Here is a 19723-nt window from a genome sequence, read left to right on the forward strand (position 1 = left end):
ATCTCTAGCCTCGAAAGTTCTTTTCGTTCTCCGTGTGTGGCTGAGCAGAGAGTGCCAGCGGACTCACATCTCACAATCGGTATTGCATGAATGTATGACAAGGTGCCGACGGGAAGCAGGCAGGCGGCCATAGCTGAGATAGACGACAACAACAAACCCATCTGCTCTAGTAGTGCGATCGCATTAGCCATCACAACCATGGTTTCTCTATATACTTCTCCAATTTAAACCTATATAAATATATTATTACTGATACGGTATGCTCTGTAAACATTGCTAATTTTGTATCGCATAATAGAATAGAATTTTTTTAAATTAGGCCTAATCTTTGTAAGAAACCAAGATAAAATTAAGATGAACAAGATATATTTTTTCTTTGTGAATTATTATTGCATGATTAAATAATATATACTGTGACTATATTATTTAATCATGCAATTTTGCCCGCTCCTAATTTAGTCGCAAGGTATTAACTACTAAATAATAGAAGTTGAGGTAAATAAGGAAAAATTGCATATTTGGAATTCCAAATATCGCGCTTTGCTGTTTTGCCATTAGTAACAGTGACTTTGTAAAAATATGCAGCTTGATTTTCATGACATTGTGTGTATTTCCTCATTTTTCTATTTTTTCATATATTTGGCTGGTCAATTGACCATAATGCACGAAAAAATAGAAAAGTGTTATAATAATATTTGGATCCGCGTGTGTTTGTGGTGTGGAGAGGACATGCACGCATATCAAGCGAGCACGCCAACCTGACGGGGCAGGAAGCACATGACTACAGGTGTATGTTGCACCAATCGGGATTCCCTCACGTGCTAAATGCAAGTCATGGAACACGGTTCCGTGATTTTTGAGCTTCTGTGGGCCGTCCGATCTGAGATGGAGGGATAGAATCGATCACTACTACCCATGTTACAGTAAAAAACAGTACGCATTCGAACAGTCACTTGTGAACAGTACCTGCTATAGTGAATCGTGGTAGGGAACAATGTTCATACAGACTCAGAACACTATTTATCTTTGTGATTTCTCTTCATGAAGTCAGAGAAGTTGAATCTGATATGCACGCATGTCGGCGTATGGGGTGGTTGGTAACAGTTTGCTGCATCTTTGTTGCATCCCGTCAATAGTATTTTTCTCTCACACAAAATCCAAAATCAGCACCAACCACCAGCACCAATTAATTAGTAGTACTTTTCTCTCAAAAAAATCAGCACCAGCTATCAGCACCAACCAGCCGAACACAGCGAAAGTTGGCAACAACACAAGGCAGCCTGCCTGCTATGTCGATCCGGGGCTTGGCTTGGCTGCATCCTTGTTTTTTCTTTCTTTCTTTGTTTGTTTCTTTCTGTGCACGCAGATGCAGGGGCATTGCATGCCACCAGGAGGAGCGTCTTCCTTCTCGGGACTGATGGCCACGACATCCAGAGGTGTCATGCATTCTAGCCAGTAATAATGGCCGTGTTTGCTGTTTAGATAGAGCGTAAAATTTTTTTTCGACGGAATCTTACTAATTTAAAATACTAAATGAAGTCTATTTACAAATTTTTTACACAGATGGGTTTTAAATCGCGAGACGAATCTAATAATACTAATTAATCCATGGTTAATCCATAATTAGCGGATGGTTACTATAGCATCACGGTTGCAAATCATGGACTAAGTAGGCTCATTAGATTCGTCCACTACTACAGAAACAAGCTTTTGTCACTGTTCCAAATCCCCCTTCCATCCCGGTTTTGGAACTGGGACAATGAAGCCGGGACAAAAGGCCCGGACCCTTTAGTCCCGGGTGAAATAACCGGGACTAAAGGCCATGTGTAACGTAAAAAAATATTCTGTGTAACTCAAAACTCGAACTCGAGATGTCTTGCCTCGCATGTAATTTCTTTACCACCCCACCTACGCACTACATGTGACTTTAGAATGAATACATTCCTATTAAACTAACACGTGAAGGACCCTTTTATCCGGATTGGAGCCACCAATCGGGACAAAAGGGGGTCTTTTTTCCCGGTTGGTGTTACCACCCGAGACTAAATGTCCAGAGCCTTTTGTCCCGGTTGGAGCCACCAACCGGGACAAAAGGGGGTCCTTTTGTCCCGGTTGGTGCCTCCAACCGGGATGAAAAGGCCCCTGTCCCCCGCTGGCCTGGCTAGCCGTTGGACCCGGGACAAAAGGCATCTATTGTCCCGGGCCCAAAAGCAACCGGGACAAATGGCCTGGAAGAAAGACATATTCTGTAGTAGTGATCTCGCGATTTACAGCCCATCCATGCAAAAATTTTTGTAAATAGACTTTATTTAGTACTTTATACATGTGTCAAAACATTCGATGTGATGTTTTTTTTGCGTTTACGAGATTTACGGGTAAAAATCTAAACAGGACAATATACTACTACTACATGTAGCTACTAGCTAGTTCAGTAGTTGCAGCTCGTCTGCTTTTGCTTTTGCACGGCATCACTTACTTCACTCGATCCACAGAACAGATCCATCCATTGATGGCAGCAGCAGCGGCAAGAACAAGGGAGGCCGCGCTGCTCGTCGCCGCGGCGGCGCTGCTGGTGTTGGGCGGCGCCGAGGCGCTGAGCCTGGACCTGTACGAGGAGAGGTGCCCGGACGCGGAGGCGGCGGTGACGGCGGCCGTTCGCTAGGCGATGTCCAAGGACCGCACCGTGGCGGCGGGGCTCCTGCGCATGCATTTCCACGACTGCTTCGTCAGGGTAAGCATTGCATTGCCATTGCCATTGCCCATTGCATCTTTAATTTCTGCTACTTTCCCTTCCATGTATATATATCGATCGATCGACATGCTCGCATGGCCGCCGCCAGGGCTGCGACGCCTCCGTTCTCCTTGACTCCACGGCCAACGTGACAACCGAGAAGGACGGCCCGCCCAACGTCTCGCTCCACGCCTTCTATGTCATCGACAACGCCAAGGCGGCCCTCGAGGCGCTCTGCCCACACCGTTGGAGAACGGCACATTAGTGCCGGTCACAAAACGGTTTAGTGCCAGTCCCTGTGGCCGGCACTAAATGGCCGGCACTAACGTGACAGACGTTAGTCCCGGCTACTCTGACCGGCACTAATGTGCGTATGTTAGTGCCGGTCCGTAATACCAGCCGGCACTAACGTGCCCGCCCCCGCCCGAGTCCTGACAGCAAGGTTAGTGCCGGCTGATATTACTAGCCGGCACTAAATGTTTTTTCTTCTTTTTGTTTCTTTTCTTTTCGTTTTTATACGTATGGCTATGCGTATTTCTAGCGTATGTGACTACATAGTCGTACTCTTTGCATTGCACAGTATTATTAGAACAGAATATTACACTAACATTATATATTTATATATATATATTTGTCATGTATGGAACACTTAGGAATTCAAAAGTACATGAGATATTACAAATTATTGCGCACATCAACTATAATAGCGTATCAGCTTCCTCGTCGTCGGATCTTCTTGGGCGACGCTTAGACGGAGATCGCCATGAAATTCGCCCTTAGGATTTATGACTTCATCGAGTAGAAATCCGCATATAGCTTCTTGAATTGCCCTGATCCGAGCGATTTCAATGAGTTCTTCTTTCATCTGCCAACGCTGTCACATTTTTCGATAAAAACATGAGAATAAAAAATAATGAATTAAAATAATGAGCAGATGTGATTGTGCTCACGTACATTGAATGCCTCCACTGTCATTTGCCTTTTTTCACTTGCAAAAGAGTTGATCCACTCGCATACGTAGTATCCACATAAGTTGTTTCCTTGGTCCTGTCTCCAACACTATGGACAAACGTGGGTTACGATATATAATTTTTTTGATGTTTATTGCGAATGACATTAGTAGCGAGAGTATATTCATACCGGAAAATCAGTCACCCAATGAAGAGGCTCGATTTCACCTATGGGCAAGCCTATGTGTTTGTGGAGGTAGCGACCCCATGCAGTATTTACCACCTCGATGATATCTTGGTACTTTGATTTATCTTGCCTTAACGAGTCGTACACCAAGACCTTGTGCTCCTCAATCCGAATACAAAGCAATATCCAATGAAAGCTGTGCATATACATACGCATAACCAATTAATGTTGATTATAATAGTTATTAAATAGTATTATTAATACGAAGGGATTGAAAAAAAAGTCTAACAAAGAACGACTCACTGATGGTTGTATGGCAAGAGAATGAAGGGACACATGCTATTTTTACGCAACCCCCTGTATATAACATTGACTATGTCTCCAGGATTTAGCGCTAGCGATTTCTCGTGTATAATATCGGGGTCGAAGAACCCGACGTTATGGAAGTTCATCTTTCGGCAAATTTGAATTTTTGACCTACGGGACACAAGAAAAACGGGGATCAGTCAACACACAAGGCTAAAATAATGAAACGAGAGACAATACTTACATGCACCATACACTGACGAGGGACTTGTGAAGGGCATCTTGATGGTATAAATCGTAGAGTGATGCAAACTCGATATATACATCATCTGCCCCCCGCCAGAAATGCTCATCTTTAATCCGAGCTGGGAACATCTCTAATTTACTAGCTTTAGATTGCACGGCATACCATTTGTGTAACTCGGCCATTCTCGTTGGTAGGAATGGTAGCAACTCTGGCCATATCAAAGGTTCACCAAGTACAAATTTTTTCCTGCCGCGGGCATTCTGTAGGGCCTCCCCAAGCAATTGAGCCCTTGTTAGATCAGTTTGCAATATCATCCCAGCCATGGTCAACGGATCTCTTGATTCATCGGGACAGTCTTCATGCGGCACTATCAACGGAGGGATCGATTGTTTGGACTGCTCTCCGAGCTGGGGAACGGTCTTTGCATTAATCAGGCGATTCTTGGGGTTGCTGTAGCACTTTCTGATCTGCCGATCATAATCCGACTCTCTTTCTTTCTCCTTGGTGGGATATTTAATGAAGTGTTTAACAAAGTGTGCCTTTGCAACCGGATCTATTTCTGGCTTCTTGTTCGCAGCCTCCCTCAGTAGCTTGCGCTTCAGCAAGAAGGTTTGAAACGATTCTTCTGCCTCTTCCTCTTCTGGAACCTTCTTTTTCTTCTTTCTTTGCTGCTTTTGAGATGGCTGGATCGAAGGTACCGTGTATGCCTTCTGTCGCTGACTCTGATTCTGTTGTGCGGCCTGTGATGATGCCGGAATTGGCTCACTTTGTGCGGCTGGTGATGGCGGATCCATGCTGGGGTCCCGTGCAGGCGGTGGAGAAGGTGGGCCAACACTAGGATTCCTGTCAGCTGGCGTTGGTGATCTTTGCCTTGAGCACCGAGCGGAATCTGTGTCTGCTTGCACCAATCTTATGTCGCGCTTTGGCCACACGATCCATGTGTGTACGGCATGTTGTAGTTCTGTTTCTTCAGGACTTATAGGGATCGGGAGGTCCATGTCTTCCCAGCGTTCTTCAGTAATTCGGTCAACAAAGACTCTGGCGAATCCTTCAGGAATCGGCTGGCAATGTATTGTCCCGCCCTGTTCTTGGACTTCCGCATAACCCTCAGCACAAACTTTAAGCTTTTTCCCATAAAGAACCAGAAGCTCACATTGGGTCCTAACGGTGATGTCGTCAATGGGGTCTCTCGGCCTGTCGGCACCCAAATTAGGGTGCTCCGTGGAAGCAACACTGCTACGACGCTGAGAAGAGGGGCTGATCTCCACATTGGCAGCTGGTTGGTCCGAGCGTTGCCCAACTGCTGCCTCAAGTGACATTATCCGGTTTTCTAGGCTATGAATCTTCTCAGCCACTACTGCCTTGCTTCTGCATCGGCTTTGGTAGGTTTCGAGATCTCCGAAAAAGCCATATTTCCATGGAACTACGCCCACGCCTCGGGTCCGTCCAGTGTGTTCCGCATTCCCAAGAGCGTAAGTCAGCTCGTCATTCTCTCTGTTGGGCTGGAAGGTTCCTTCTTCGGTACGCCTCATTGCGTCCTCGAGTCTTTGGGCAGCCTCTCTTAGTACGTCGCTAGTCACAAACATTCCAGTGTCGGGGTCTAGTGTGCCTCCATGAGCATAGAAGTAATACCTTGCTCGTTTGGGCCAACTCAAGGTTTGCGGTACTATTCCTTTTACAATTAAATTATTTTCCATCTTTTCCCATTTCGGAATGGCAACCTTATAACCTCCGGGCCCAAGTCTATGGAAGTTTTTCTTTTTGCTAGCATTCATTTTGCCTTGAATCGAGGCTGCCATGCTGTCAGCACTATGCTTATAATTCACGAATTCATTCCACCACTCTCGTTGCTTCTTCCAGACTTTATCAAAATCTGGTGTGAGGCCCTTGTTGACAAAGTTTGCCACCAATTTTTTCTTGAACGAGGCGAACTGAATTGCCATCTTCTTAAATGCCCATCCCTTTATTTTGTCAGCTTTGCCTGGGAGAAAGTTGAAGTGCAACGACACCTCTTTCCATAACAAATCTTTCTCTGAATCTGGCACGATATCTTCAGGTCGATCAGAGACTTTATTTCTCTTCCAAAGCTTATACTTTATGGGGACGGATTCCCTAACAAGATATCCCAATTGATTTACAAATGTTGTCTTAATTTGACCAGGAGCTAGTGGCTCGCCGGTTGCTTCGTTGATCTCCGTGATGGTCGTACATCCTACCATCTTCCTCTTGGAGCCACGTTTCCGTTTAGGCTTCGTCGATCCTGATGCCTGAAAGAATCGCAAATTTATCAAGCGGGTTGCTAGCAACTAGTGGACGTCGCGGCAGGTATGTGTAACCTTCATAACCCGCAAGCAAGGGTTCCAGATCAAAAATTATCATGATATTAGGTAACTTATTGACTGAAACATTCATAAGAATTTTTAGCTGGAGCACGACTCCTTACACAAGGACTGAAATCATCAACAAAGCTAGCAACATAACACAAATAGTTCGCAGCTGGGTCGCATGTGTCACAAACAATATCTTGCTCCTAACATATATATTGACACAACGTTTATCCTGATGCCTGAAAGAATCACTAAACTTTTATACCTCGGCTTCCTCGACATTTCCTTCTTCCTCCCCACTAATATCTTGCTCCTCGTCGCCATGATAATGCAAGTTTAAAAATTGGCTGCCATCGTTCTCGTCCTCATCAAACTCTGGAGCTATGTGCCCAGTACTACCACGAATGAGCTCGTGCATTAACTCGTCTTGGTTGTCCGTAGGATCCATTTCCACTACCTGAAACAATAAAAAAACAGCAAGCCACATACTATATGAGGTTACAAAGCATCTATTAAATCAAAGATTATCTTGTTTCTTCCTTATGATTCCTATATCCTGTAAATTCAGAAATAGAATGGAACTGGAAAGAGAAATTTATATGTTTGGTATGCATGTTCCCTTTTTGAGTCTTGATGGCCAATTACCTTGTCTTGTACTGAATAATTGATGCATTATTGTCACAGAACAGTCCAAATAATACTGATCAAGTGCACTAATTAACCATTTAACTTAATCCTCCGCTACTGCACTTCACCAGTACACTCAGACTGCCTGCTTTAACCAGGATCGATTGCACAGGAACTCTCGCCAGAATATGAGCACAGGTGATTATAAGCAACAAAAGTTTTCAAACAAACTTACAACTAGAGTTAAACAAAAGTCCCCAAATTAATTTACAATAAAGTTTTATAAGCCAGAGTTACATTTCGAATACAGAGTTCAAACGCAGCGGAAAATACAAACAGGTTTGAAACAAGCTTCCAAATACAGTACGATAAATAACGTCGATGACCGAAAGACGAACTTCACATCTTGCCCACTGATGTGAGGCTCACCTGCCTTCACTTCACGGAGAAGACGGAACCCACTCGACCATCCAACTTGGAGGAAGAGGCTGACCACTCCAGGACGCATTGATTTCCTCGAAGTCTTCCGGAATACAACCTGCTCGGAAGGGTTACAACCAAACCCTGAGTATTCTAATACTCAGCAAGGCTTACCCGTCTATGGGTATACTTAGCCCATTACCTAGACATGCACAGCTCTTTGGCTCTGGGTTATTTTGCTGAAAAGCTACTAAAACTGGATCCTTACTTTCAATATTTTAGCTCCAATTGTGTTGATATCTAGAAACTAGGTTTGCCTAATTCTTTAGAGCACACATGGTTAATCATATTATCTTTTCAAGAATATCAACAAAAGTCCAACTTTTCTCTTTCTGTCCTTTCAATCTTTACTACGATGTGACGCATTGACCAAGGCTCTCCTATCCGCGAGTCACGGCGAATCGATCCGATTTAACCTTGCAAGGTGGACATAACTCACACGACACATGTAAGCCCCGTCGGGCCATGCGTCAACTGTTTCCACATTACCACGGCATTTGAACTACGCCTGCTAAAACCCAGGTGATGGGCCCCTCGCAGTGAACTCCCGGAGAACCCGGAGGCGGCATCCTATCCAACACCCGCCAACTCCCACGCCCAGCGTAGCATGACGGAATTCAAATCACCGCTGTAAAGTGGTACACAGCTCACCGGTTTCGACTACCTCCTACTTCCGGTATGTGGTTAGTACTGTTCAATCCTCAGTCAAAGGGCCAACAACGGAACGGTCCTCAATCGACACAGGCGGAGACTCAACTTTCTTTATGCAAATATCATGTCCAACTTTCCCTCCGCCCGGTCTCCAATTTCCTTCTCATTGCCTTATTTTTGGACAACACTGCCTGAAGTAACAACCCTATATCTCGCGGGTGATAGGAATTCACCCGTCTTCTACCGAGTTTACTTAAGCCTAGCAGTGCTAGCGATACCTACCCTAGTAAGGACACTGGGTATTCAAGATTATGCATCTATGGTTCCAATCAATTCCTTGAACGTAAATGCACCATACTTTAAATATAACATGGAGTAATTAAAATAAGGGATATGCTCCGGGGCTTGCCTTGCAGGTCAGCGGGGTTAGTGGCTTCTTCGGGAGCGTGCTTGACTGCGTCCTCCTGCTGTTCTCCCGCTTGCGGCTCCTGGACCGGCTCAGCAACCAGCTCGTAAGCCGCTTCGTTCGTGACGTCTACACATTGAAAAGATGCCATGCAGGAGTTACAACGGTGCAAGGTACTCAGGAGGCAATGCAATACGAGTAAAAGAAGATATGACTGGCAATCCTTTAACGAATAATCATGAAGAACTAGCGATAAAGGGAACGACTTGGTGTTGCTTGGCAGGTTTAATTTCCGACTGAGCTTAGCCTGAAGTGTTTCCTTTCAACAACACTACTTAAACTTGCATTAAGAAGGCTAGGTACACCACAAACAAAGAGAAGCATTAAGGCATTGCTTAGCCATGGTGAAAATAAAGAAAGACTAAAGCTAGGAACTAGCTAAACACAAAAACTTAATAAACCGCAACGATCTAGTATCACGACTTTTCTATCATGAAACACTACTGATAAGGAGTGCATAAATAACTTACCAACATTTATTGACATATAAAAGTATTTACTTTAACTCTAGAAAAGGAAATCAAACAACAATAGATCCACAAAGATACACATAGGCCCTGCACCTGGAAATTTTTCAGTGGACTACACATACAAAGAATAATCTACTGAATAAATTTCATAATTTTTAGAGCAACGAAACAACCGGTATTAAATAAACTAGATTAAATACAACCCGAATTTTAGCAGGGGCAAAAGTGACATTTCCCATGCACAAGTATTTTTCTTTTGAAGATCTCGATTTTAGAAACCTAACAAAATTTGGTTTGCATTTTTCTGATTTTTCTATGATTTTTAATTGAATTTAGAAGTTCACAGCAACAATTGAAAAGAAAACTAGATATTGCAGATGGGTCCCTGAAACTTTTGCAATCAAGCAATCGGGTCCCTGGCCGGCCAAAACAGAGGAGGCGGCGCTGGGATGGCGGCGCCGGCCGGTTCCGGCGACGGCGGTCGCCGCCGACGAGGGGGAAGGAGGGGAATAGCTCGGGGAGGTCGAGAGCGACGTTGTGGTGGGTCGAATCGGCTTGGGGACGGCCGGACGCGGCTTGCCCGCGGCGAGCAGGGGCGGGCGGCGGTGGTTTACGCTGGCGGCGGCGCTCCGGTGACCGTGGGTGGCCGGCGTCGGGTCGAGGAGCTTCCTTGGCTCGAGGGGGGGCTCGGGGCGGTTTAGTTCGGGCCGAGAGTGGGTGGAGCAGGGGGCTCCGCGGAAGCAGGGGCGGCGGCGCCCATGGCGCGGCGGCTTGCGGCGGCGTTCTGGCCGGCGCAGAAGGCGGTGGCCGCGGGGTAAGGCGGCACGGCGGCTAGAGCAGCTGAGCGGGGCCAGGGCGCGCGACAGCGCTGCGGGGGCCCGCGCAGAGGCGTCCTGCGGCGTGCGCGCGGCGACAGCGGGCGGGCACGGCGGCGCGACGGCTCACCGGTGGCGCGAGATTCGGCCAGGGAAGTGGTCGGGAAGGAATAGGGGCGCGCAGAGAAGCTCACCGTAGACTCGGTTGGAGCGGAGGGAGGCCGGAAGGGGGTCGTCGACGGCGAGGGCGAGACTTCTACGGAGACGGCGATGGTGGACGGCGGCGCAGGGGTCGATTCGGCCCAGCAGAGGGTCGATCGAGCTCGGAAAAGGGGCGGAGGAGACGCGGGGTGATGTGGGGCGGCTCTGGGTGGCTTGTTGCGCGAAGAACGGCGGCGGAGGACGGCCGGAGGACGCCGGCGATGGCCTGCTCGTGCTCGGCTCGGCTGCGTGCTCCACAGGGGTGAGGAAAGGGGAACGGGGAGGCGAAAACGGGCACGACTCCGTGCGGATATGGACGGTGCGTGAGCACGACGGGCGAGGTTCGTCGGCGCGACGCGTGGACACGGACGTCGAAGAGCGGCGACGGCTCCGGCGGCGTGTCGAGCGATGAGCAGAGGAGGATATGTAGCAATGGCATTTCTGTAAATAGCTCAAAGTTTCATATTCCAGTTTGTAAATTTAGTTTTTCTCCTTGTTCTTGGCCTCAAATGAAAAACTTTTGAACACGAAAGTTGTTCAAAATTTTGAGATCTCCAACTTTTGTTTCAGGCACTTTTTCATTTGAACTAAGGTTTGAAAGATAAAATTTCAAAACTTGGGTGCATTTGAAAATGTCCTAATCAAAGCAAAATTAAAGATTTTCTTTAAATTTCGTGCTGAAACTTGAATTTTGGCCAAAATAAAAGTTGTAGAGAAAAAAGAAGGTCTACAGCTTTCGTTTTGGGCGAAAATTGATTTGAAGCCCGGATCAGTGACAAAAACGAGATCGAACATCGCTAAGCAGATGTTTACTCTGCGAACACGATTAGCGCTGATGATGCGGTTAGAACACGATTAACGATTAAACACGATATTACTGCCAAAACTAACACCGGGGTGTTACAATTATATGTACAATGTTTGGGTAAAAAATGCAGTAACCAATGTCCTTGTACAAGAATCTTAATACTGCGCCAGAATCTATATTGTCCACATCATCTTTGAATTTATGTCCTTACACTTAAAATTTGACCTTGCTCTTAATTAAGAGATGATGTATTTTGAAGGGTTCCACATCTATACGGAAAACCTTTACCCGATTGTGATGTTCATAACTTTTTAATGCAGCTGAAATAGTCAGAAGACAAGCTCTCTTTCCCGGTGACTCTGAGTTGCAACAGTTGCTTCACATTTTCAGGTTTTTTTTTCCTTCTGCATTCAAACATTGGTGCCATAATATGTGTAGTACCTTGCTTAGTTGCTAGGATAGTGTCGTTCTGTTAATCCTGAAGTTATTGTTCTAATATCAAGTTCATCAGATGCAATTATATCTAGATAATAAGAACGAACATGTCACATTTGTGATTCTGTACATACAGTTCCTCTTCCCTGCATAAAAAGCTACTCTGACTTTTCTTATTTATAAATTATAATTTTGTGGTTTATGCCAGTCTGTAATTGACAAGGAGAGGAAGGGGGAATACTTGGGAAAGACTGTCCAGGTATTTTGGATCACGTGATGCGGACTTGATTTTGTTTCATCTGTCTGGGTAACTTCTGCCTTTATTCTTTTTTCTAGTACTGATCACCTCCAAAAAAATATTTTTTATTTGTTTATAGTTGTTCCCTTTAGCATTTTAGAGCTGGTTTACCTGTTGTTTGATTGCATTTTGAACATCTTCAGGGGATATTGAATCTATGCCTTTTATCGAAGTTTTGGGTCAATTCTCCTATCGTGTTGGTGAGAAGCTTCACAGTCTGATGCATACAGTGTCCATCTTCAGTGAGTAAGCAGGAGTGATGGTCTCACTTCTACATTATTTTTGTTTGACGTTTGACAGGTGCATGTTAGTCTTGTTCCAGTTCTTAATGTCGTTGGTGAGCAGGTATATTTGGCCATTAGCTATGTCCCACTGTCTAGTTACTAATCATAAGATTTACATGTTATTGTTTGGACAAATCTGCTTGGGCCCACTGACCTTAAGTCTCTATATGTGTTGTTTGCTCCTGCAGAAAACAAAGCCGACTCAGCATAGTGTACGTGCTTTAAGGGGACTTGGCTCACCCCAAATATTTTAGCTTGCCGCAGTACAAAGGTTAATCATCAAACTAATTATTTTTGCACACCATCTTGGTAGACTATGAGTCAACCTTGCTGAGCACTACTTATAAACTGAAACTGTGTCTTAACAGGAATTGGAGGATAATGTGAAGGAGAAACTCTCCCAGTTCTGCCATGTGCCGGTAAGGACACTGCACTTTGACCTATACAAAATTTCATACTCTTTAGCAACTAATAATTCCAGGAATTCCAGGAATTTCATACTTTGACCTATATTGTCACGTTGTATGATGTTTCCAATATATGGCGCATTCCTTTGTATTTATGTTCCCAGAAGACAATTAAGCCATAGCAGTCCATATTTTTGTACTAATGTTCCAATGCATAAAAAAAGACTACCAAATATGGAATGTAACTGATTGTTTCAGCCCAAGTATTGTTTCATTGGAACCTAGAAGAACGACACTGACAAAATGAAAGCTAGAGCAACCAAATCAAATATACGAATATACTCACCGGAGTTGCAGGAGCTTTTGCAGGAGTAGCGGTAGAAGGTCCACTTGACGGCAGGGGAGGACCTCGAGGCAGCCAGGGGCAGAGCTGGGCGGCCGGGCTGCGCGGAACGGGCCGCGCGCGAGGACGTCGACGAGGTGCGCGGCGGCGGGGCAGGTACAACGTGGTCGGGGCGGCGGGGGCAGCCGGGCTGCGCGAAACGGGCCGCGCGCGAGGACGACGAGGCGCGCGGCGGCGGAGACAGGGGCGGCGTGGTCGGGGGGCGGTGGGGGCAGCCGGGCGGCCGCGACGGCGGGGGATGACCTCGAGGGGCGGCTGCACGGACCGTGCGGCGAGGACGCCGAGGTGCGCGGCGGCGCGGGCGAGGAAGAAGGCGGCCGGGGAAGAAGGCGGCGGCGCACGCGGGCGGGTTTGTTGGGCGATGTGAAAAATATGGCGAAGGGGGTAATTTGTTGGGCGGGGGATGGCTCGGTTAGTGCCGGCTAGCCTTACCAGCCGGCACTAACGTGCCCTCGTGACGTCAGATTGGCACGTTAGTGCCGGCTAGTAATCCTAGCCGGCACTAACTTTCGCAGTTTAGTGCCGGCTAGGCTAGCCGGCACTAACGTGCCAATCTGACGTCACGAGGGCACGTTAGTGCCGGCTGGTAAGGCTAGCCGGCACTAACGTGTTCCATGAAAAATGGCCAGTCAGTTCCCATTTACACTAAATTTTATAATATTGTTAAATTTATTCATAACAAACTTAATAATTAGAATAATATAACAAAAATTTATATCTTAATTTTTTAAGCTGAACAATAATTATAGTAATTATATCTACACAATAATAATAGCAATTGAAGTAAATTAACAAATATGCTACCATTATCAATTATGTGTAGCTTATAGAGTTTATATGTTAGTATGCTTCTATTATTCGTAATAAATCAAAAAAAATTCAGTTTGATCCATGCAAAAATATTCAAAAGTCTTTTCAGTAATAGCCTATACAATGATGTAATCAATTCGCAAATTACTTGATTATTTGTTTATAATTTAATGTTTCAACACTCCTAGTAATGCAAAATTAGTGAAAGTAAATAATATTTATATCATGCAAAAATATAATATTATCTGAAGATGATATTGTGTTCTAATTGGACGAATAGTATCGAGAATTGAGACAAATACGACGCGGTGCGTTACATTACATCACTGATTGAGAGAAATCAATATATAAATTATATAAAACTACTACTCATTATTATTATCTACTGGAACATTGATAATCTTCCTTTTGATGAAAGTGCCTTGAGCGTGATCACAACGTAAGTAAGGTGTGTCCTCTTTGGATAAGAGGATGCTAGGGTCAACGTCAACTGAGAATGGAGGAATGTTATCAATCTGGTCATAATCTTCCGAATTGTCTGAAATATCCTCAACTCCAACTACTTTTCTTTTTCCGGGAAGAACTATGTGCCGTTTTGGCTCATTTCCAGCCTTGTCTGCTTCAGGCGTCTTATCCAACTTCTTCTTTGGTTTGCTCGACATGTCCTTCACATAGAACACTTGTGTCACATCCTTGGCTAGAACGAATGGTTCATCTTTATATCCAATCTTTTTAAAGTCAACTATGGTCATCCCATACCGGTCCTTCGTTACGCCTCCTCCAGCCACCCATTCACAACGAAATAAAGGGACAACTATGGGTCCATATTCAAGTTCCCATATCTCTTCTATGACACCATAGTAGTTGTTCTTTTCTCCATTACTGTTTACTATACACATACGGACACCACTGTTTTGGTTGGTGCTTTTTTTGTCTTGAGCTCTCGTATAAAATGTATACCCATTTATTTCGTACCCTTGGTATTGCTGGACAGTGATTGATGGTCCCCTAGCCAGCCATTGAAGTTCTTGATCAACTGTATTGTTGCCCAATAATTTTCGTCTGAACCAACCGTCAAAAGTTTTTATATGTTGGCGTGTAATCCAAGCAAGATTCTTCTGTGGATTTTCAGACTGTATAATATTCATGTGCTCATCAATATATGGAGCCACCTTGGATGAATTCTGAATAACCTTGAAGTTTGCTTGGCTGAATTCACTACAATAGATGTTCATATTACATTTCTTTCCTAGTGTGCCTTTTCCCTTTAGTCGCCCCTCATGGTGTGACACGGGGAGCCCAATCGGATTGAGATCAGGAAGATAGTCAACGCAAAACTCAATGACCTCCTCTGTTCCATAGCCCTTAGCAATGCATCCTTCTGGGCGAGAACGTTTGCGCACGTACTTCTTCAATACGGCCATGAACCTCTCAAAAGGGAACATATTGTGTAGAAAAACAGGACCCAAGATAGTTATTTCTGTCACAATATGAACTAGAAGGTGTGTCATAATATTGAAGAAGGAAGGTGGGAAGACCATCTCGAAGCTGACAAGACATTCGACAATGTCTTTTTATAGCTTTATTAGATTATTTGGATTAATTGCTTTTTGCGAAATTTCATTCATGAATGCACAAAGCTTTACAACTGCCAATCTCATATTTTCCGGTAGAACACCCCTCAGTACAACCGGAAGTAATTGTGTCATCAGGACGTGGCAGTCATGGGACTTCAAGTTTTGGATTTTCTTCTCTTTCACATTTATTATGCCCTGTATATTTGAGGAGTACCCAGACGGGACCTTGATACTGTTCAAGCAATCGAACATACTTTCCTTCTCCTCTTTGCTCAGATTATAGCTGACAGGTTTTAAATAGTGGCATCCTTTGTCTCTCTTCTCGGGTTGCAAGCCTTGTCGTCCAGCTAGCTGCTGCATGTCGCGCTTTGCTTCCAATGTGTCTTTTGACCTACCATACACTCCCAGAAAGCCTAGTAGGTTCACGCAAAGATTCTTCGACAGATGCATCACATCAATTGCGTTGCGAACCTATAAGATTTGCCAATAAGGTAGGTTCCACAATATAGACTTCTTCTTCCACATTGGAACATGTCCCTGGTCATCCTTGGGAACAGGTTGGCTACCGGGACCCTTTCCAAATACTACCTTCACATCCTTGATCATCGAGAACACACGCTTTCCATTACGGAATAGAGGCTTAGGACGAGTTTCGGGCACTCCTTTGAAATGCTTCCCTTCGGTTCTTAGGGGGTGATTGGTAGGAAGAAATCGACGATGGCCCATGTATACGCACTTCTTACAGTGTTTCAAATAAATGTTATCGGTTTCGTCATAACAGTGGGTACAGGCCATGTATCCCATGTTCGACTGTCCCGAAAGTTTTGCAAGTGCAGGCCAATCATTGATGCATACAAAAAGCAATGCTCGGAGGTTGAAGGACTCCTGTTTATACTCATCCCACACACGTACACCTTCTTCTTTCCAGAGTAGTAAGAGATCATCCATTAAGGGTTGCAGGAACACATCAATGTCGTTGCCAGGTTCTTTTGGCCCTTCTATAAGCACCGGCATCACGATGAACTTACGCTTCAGACACAACCAAGGAGGAAGGTTGAACATACATAGGGTCACGGGCCATGTACTATGAGCGCTGCCAAACTCACCGTACGGATTCATTCCATCCGCACTTAGAGCAAATCTTATATTCGTTGGGTCGTTGTCAAATTGAGGATACTCTCGGTTAAGGTTTCTCCACTGGGACCCATCTGCTGGGTGTCTGATCATGTGATCCTCCTTACTGTCTTCTTTGTGCCACCGCATCAACTTGGCGTTATCCTTGTTTTTGAAAAAGCGCTTCAGACGTGGTATTATAGGGAAGTACCCCACCAACTTTGCGGGAACTCTCTTCTTTACCGGCTGCCCATCAACATCACCTGGATCATCTCGCCTGATCTTATACCGCAATGCGCTGCAAACAGGACAAGCTTCCAAGTTCTCGTATTCGCCGCGATACAGGATGCAGTCGTTAGGACATGCGTGAATCTTCTGCACGTCCAATCCAAGAGGGCAAACCATCTTTTTAGCTTCGTATGTTGTTGACGGCAGTTCATTATCCTCAGGAAGCATGTTCTTTACAATCTTTAATAGCTCACCAAATCCCTTATCGGTTACACCATTAGTTGCCTTCCATTTCAGCATCTCCAGCGTGGTACCCAACTTCTTTTGCTCCGGTTTGCAATTAGGGAACAACGGCCTTTTGTGATCCTCCAATATCTTCTCGAACTTTAATGCCTCCTTCACAGTTTCACTATCTTTCTGTGCATCAAGCAACGCCTGACCTAGCTCGTCAGGTGGCTCCTCTTGTGCAACATTTGTTTCACCCTCGTCCATTGGTTCATCTTGAAAGCCACCTGCTTCATGAACCCATGCCCAATCTGGAAGATTGTTATCGCCATCGTCATCTTCTTCATTATCTTCCATCATAACTCCAACTTCGCCGTGTTTAGTCCAAAGGCTATAGTTACTCATGAAACCATTCAAGGCCAGGTGATTCCATAGAGTATCTCTTTTTCGGAATTCCTTTTTATTTTCGCAAATACTGCATGGACAACACATTAAACCCTTTGGCGACCTATTTGCCATTGCCGCCTTGAGAAAAGAATCTAAACCCTGAATCCACGCCGAGGTGCTCCGGCTTTCGTGCATCCATTGCCGGTCCATCTGTACAAATTAAAAAAAAATCATGCTCATTATCCCTAAAAAGTAAAAACAGGTTACTATGAAGTAATTCAAAAAAAATGTAAATGTGTCATAGGCCACCTATCTAGTAAATTTAAACTAAATAGCAAAATAAATTGGCACAATAACATATACACATGTCACCATGAAATAATTCAAAAAAAACATTCTAAATGTGTGATAGTCAAACTATATAGTAATCATTCTCTAAAAAGCAACAAATCAATTCTACCTTGCTCAAATTAATGAACAAATTAATAAATCATGCCCATTTTCCCTCATCCTTAAAATCCTTAAAATTTTGCATAATAACATATATATACATGTCCCCTTGAAATAATTCAAAAAAATCATTCTAAATGTGTCATAGTCAAACTATCTAGAAAACCTTCTCTAAAAAGTAACAAATTGATTCTATTTTACTCAAATTAATGAACAAATCGGAAAATTATGCTCATTTTTCCTCAACCCTAAAATCACTATTTTCTTTATCTAGAAAGCATGAAACAAAAAATAAACACCGTGAAAGAAGAGTGAAAGAAGCTACTAACTTTTGGTGCACTTGGATGGGTGAAATCCTCACAAATTTGGAGGGAAATGGGCAGCACCTCCCCTCTAACACGCCATGAGAGAGAGGAGGAGCTCGGCCAAATGAAATGGTCGGGCTGGGGAAGAAGGAGTGCCTGGCTTATGCGGGGCAAGTTAGTGCCGGTTGGTGGCTTTAGCCGGCACTAAGTGTGTACGTTTAGTGCCGGCTAGAACTACCAGCCGGCACTAATATGCAATTGACCAAGTTAGTGCCGGCTAGAATTCCCAGCCGGCACTAACGTGTCTTTTGACCGTTGTGGCAGACGGGCTGACCGTTGGGGGATGGCACGTTAGTACCGGCTGGAGTTTCTAGCCGGTACTAACGTGTCCGCTTTGTACGGTTCATACATGTTAGTGCCGGCTCTTGTTGGACCGGCACTAAGGTGCTGGTACCAATGTACCATTCTCCAACAGTGACAGGCGTCGTCTCCTGCGCCGACATCCTCGCGCTCGCAGCCAGGGACGCCGTCGCGCTGTCCGGTGGCCCGTCGTGGGTCGTGCCCGTGGGCCGCCGAGACGTCGACGCTGCCGGGGCCCAGGGCCAGCTTCGAGCAGCTGAAGCAGGCCTTCCACGCCCGGGGGCTCTCCACCAAGGACCTGGCGGTGCTCTCGGGCGGCCACACGCTGGGCTTCGCGCACTGCTCCTCCTTCCAGGACCGCATCCACCCCGCCGCCGGCGATGACAAGGCGCAGCAGGACCCTTCCCTGAGCCCCTCCTTCGCAGCCTCCCTCCGCCGGGCGTGCCCCGCCAACAACACTGCCCGCGCCGCCGGTTCCGGCCTGGATGCCACCTCGGCGGCCTTCGACAACACCTACTACCGGATGCTGCAAGGCGGGCGGGGCCTCCTCGCCTCCGACGAGGCGCTGCTCACGCACCCCAAGACGCGGGCGTGGGTGGCGCTGTACGCGGCGTCGCAGGAGGCATTCTTCAGGGCCTTCGCCAAGTCCATGTTGCGGATGGGAGGGCTCAATGGAGGAGACGAGGTGTGAGCTAACTTCAGGCGATCCATAGTCACTAAGCTGGGCCGGGCCGGGCCGGTGCGCAACAAAAAAAACTTCAAATTCCAACTGGGCCAAGACTTTATAACCTACTACTGTTGTAAAAAAAAAGACCCTATCACTCTCGGTTAGTGCTATTATGATCTTGCTGTTGACTAAAACACGTCTGCGGTCACACTAAATCAAACGAACGGTTTCCAAAGAAAGAAAACCTACCTGGTGCTACAGGTGAGCTATAAAGATCTATGACAACTGAAATAATTTTTACTAAAATTAGTCCCTATATCTACTCACAAACTTCATTTTTGAGTCCACATGTAGAGCCCCTTTGGGAGGGCTTCACGCGGACGGCTCCGGCTCCGGCTCCAGCACTGTAGCACGGAGCTGGAACGAAGCAGCTTTGCCTGCGGGAGGAATGAAGCCGCTGAAGCTGCGGGAGGGTGGTTTCACCGGCTCCGTGCTACAGTGCGCTACA

At 45.6% G+C, this 19723-nt stretch overlaps 1 long non-coding RNA gene and 1 pseudogene across 3 annotated transcripts; both read left to right on the forward strand.

Annotated features, from left to right (window-relative positions):
- The first annotated feature begins 2509 nt into the window (after nt 1-2509).
- LOC120656648 lies at nt 2510-19239 on the forward strand (annotated as a pseudogene).
- On the forward strand, nt 11582-13107 carry LOC120647355. Of its 3 annotated transcripts, none has more exons than XR_005664760.1 (7): nt 11582-11656; nt 11910-12008; nt 12143-12199; nt 12300-12344; nt 12472-12554; nt 12652-12702; nt 13060-13107. It is a non-coding gene; the product is annotated as an uncharacterized LOC120647355 (long non-coding RNA). The 3 variants fall into 3 exon arrangements; XR_005664762.1 differs by having other exon boundaries at nt 11910-11960; XR_005664761.1 differs by having other exon boundaries at nt 13048-13104.
- Nucleotides 19240-19723: the final 484 nt, after the last annotated feature.

The sequence above is a fragment of the Panicum virgatum genome, chromosome 1K (genome assembly GCF_016808335.1).
Source record: "Panicum virgatum strain AP13 chromosome 1K, P.virgatum_v5, whole genome shotgun sequence".
Lineage (NCBI taxonomy): Eukaryota > Viridiplantae > Streptophyta > Magnoliopsida > Poales > Poaceae > Panicum > Panicum virgatum.